The sequence below is a fragment of the Jaculus jaculus genome (genome assembly GCF_020740685.1).
Source record: "Jaculus jaculus isolate mJacJac1 chromosome Y unlocalized genomic scaffold, mJacJac1.mat.Y.cur SUPER_Y_unloc_1, whole genome shotgun sequence".
Taxonomy (NCBI): domain Eukaryota; kingdom Metazoa; phylum Chordata; class Mammalia; order Rodentia; family Dipodidae; genus Jaculus; species Jaculus jaculus.
In genome coordinates this window covers 978,864-981,649 of record NW_025423386.1, presented here as the reverse complement: position 1 = coordinate 981,649, position 2,786 = coordinate 978,864, and the positions used below count along the sequence as shown (strand labels likewise).

The 2,786-nt window shown below is 34.7% G+C and overlaps 1 non-coding gene across 1 annotated transcript; it reads right to left on the bottom strand.

The window, feature by feature from the left end:
- Nucleotides 1-845: 845 nt before the first annotated feature.
- LOC123457163 lies at nucleotides 846-950 on the bottom strand. The gene has a single exon (XR_006634929.1). It is a non-coding gene; the product is annotated as a U6 spliceosomal RNA (small nuclear RNA).
- Nucleotides 951-2,786: the final 1,836 nt, after the last annotated feature.

Here is a 2,786-nt window from a genome sequence, read left to right as displayed (position 1 = left end):
CTGAGTATATTTTATCTTAGTCTGTGTTGTGGAATATAGTCTCTGTGCTTCTCGTATCAAAATATACAGAAAGGGAAAACACCAAAAGTGTTCATGTAGTCCATGAATTCTACTATAGTTTTTGTACGCAATATACTCTGATATTGTCACCCTCTTGTAAACATTGCTCCCCCTCCTCCCATATCTCCCTGTTCACTGAATCTCTAATTCTTTATAAATAATTTCTAGTTATTTTGATGTCTCTATTTTCCCTCTTGTCTTCATTGTCAACAACAACAAACAAAAAGAATCAACAAAAGAGAGAATTACATATTTTTCATAAAGTTCTGGTATGGTTTCAAGACACATGGGAAGAGGCTAGATTGTGAAAAATAGGCATGCATACTCTCATCTCCAAAGTAAAGAGATGTATTTTCTCCAACACAGAATCAAATTGCATAACTTACACAATACTAGGAACACATCTTGAATTTCCCTTTCATTATAATAATAGTCAATTGTTAATATCATAGAAGTCGTTGAGACAAAATCCATTGAGAAGTAGTCCACCTTTGGGACTGAGAAGAAATATATGTTCAAGATCAGACAATACCATTTCTTCTACTTATTTGAGGTGCCTAAATTTTCTTTATTTAAAATATGGAACACTTTGGCTGGAAAGATGGCTTAGTGGTTAAGATGTTTGCCTCTAGAGCCAATGGACCGACCCTGCTTTGATTCCCCAGCACTCACATAAGCCAGAGGTATGCGCTGGCACATGTGTCGGTGGTTTGTTTTTGCAGTGACTGGAGGCCCTGGGATGCCAATTCCCTCTTTACCACTGTCTCAAATAAATATAAATAAAACAAAATAGGGAAAACTTCAGGAAGTCGTTTGTCATCCCTGAACAGGGGCCATGTTTATGTAATCAGTATCATTCCAACTGTAGTAAAGGTACTACTGAAGTGAACAGTATCTTATTTTTGTCATCCCATTTTCAATGTAATCCTAAACCAAAACTGTGTCTCTAATTCAACACCCCCCAGATATCCTACCTACAAAAACATGAAACTGAATAATTATACTCATTGATTATTGTTATGATGTTAAGTCCCAGTTATTTTTTGCAGGTACATGAGCTACAGGTACTGGAGTGCCCATATTCTCTCTCTCTCTCTCTTTCTCAAATAAATTTAAAAAAAATAAAAGTTTTAACTGCTGAGTTCCTAAGAACAGCAGTGATATAAATAAAGTTGGGATGAACTTACTTGAATATATTGTACTACGTTTACCATTTAAAAATTGTCTGAGTAGACCATGTGCTTCATATATTTTATATTTTTAATTTTCAGATAAGAATTTGATGACAGCATAGAAAATATATCCAGAAAATGCACATCTGTCATTTCTTTGCCTGAAAAAAACCGACATTCATCCAAACATGTAAAATATAGTTGGACATTGGACACTTAAAAGTAATGTTATTTATATTTGAGAGAAAGTGAATGAAAGAGACAGAAGGATGAAAGGGTGTGTGTGTGTGTGTGTGTGTGTGTGTGAGAGAGAGAGAGAGAGAGAGAGAGCGAAAGAGAGAGGGAGGGAGGTTGAGAATGGACATTCCATAGCATCCAACAATTGCAAATGAACTCCAGATATATCCACAACTCTTTGAGTCTGACGTTAAATGGGCAATGGGTAATCAAATTTGGGTCCTTAGGCTTTGTAGGCAAGAGCCTTAACCGTTTAGCCATCTCTCCAACTCTACTTTAAAATATTTATTTATTTATTAGGCCAGATATAGTATTACACACCTTTAATCCCAGCAGTATTGAGGCAGTGGTAGGTGTAACACTGTGAGTTCAAAGCCACCATGAGAGTGTCTAGTAAATTCCAGGTCAGCCTGAGCTACAGTAAGATCCTACCTTAAAAAATCATTAATTTATTCATTTTCTTATTAATTTATTAATTTGAGAATGATAAAGTGAATAGGAAGCAGTTAGAGAAAATATGTTTGGGGAATGATTACTCTAAATATTGAAATTTTATACTAATCATTTAATTTCTAATGGTACATTTTCAATTTTCATTAAATTTGCAGTGATTTCATCATGTCCATAGATTTCCTACGAATTCTAATCAAGCACATCCCACAGCTTGAAAGCATGGAGGACATAAACCGCCATGTGTTCATCACATCCCATCCCATAGTGACAACGCTAGAATATGATGTAAACCATAAATCCTGATGTCTCTGTATGAGTTTGCATTATGAGGACTTGCATTATGCTTTTGCAACTGAGTGAAAACAATCTTAGGTTTTATATCATATGATTTCCCCACTATAGTATAGTGCTACAACACCAATGTCATTATCTATATTATCTATAACTTAAAGAATAATTGCCAATATTCATTAAAAACTGATATTTGTAAGGTCATAGTAGATTTAAAGGGCTCTAATATGGTTTGTATATCTGATAATAAATGTTTGTGCCTTTTGCCATAATAATTGTATAATCCCACATTGAGAACCTTGTGAGAAAAGGGTTTCCCCAAAATGTATGGGTAAAATACAACCTATTTTTTTCAGAGCATTTTGAAAGTAGGATTTGGAATAAGTAGCAGAATTTGTTGCTGACCTCAGAAATCCATTCATATGAAATTGAGAGCTAAATACCTCTTTTATAGTTTGTGAGAAGTTCCTCATGCCTTTACTTTCACGGTTTTAAGTGGTGTAAGTGTTTGTGCTAGTTTAGAGGTGAGCATTCTGACTTATCTAGAAAGACAATACCAGCAGATCTGAGTCA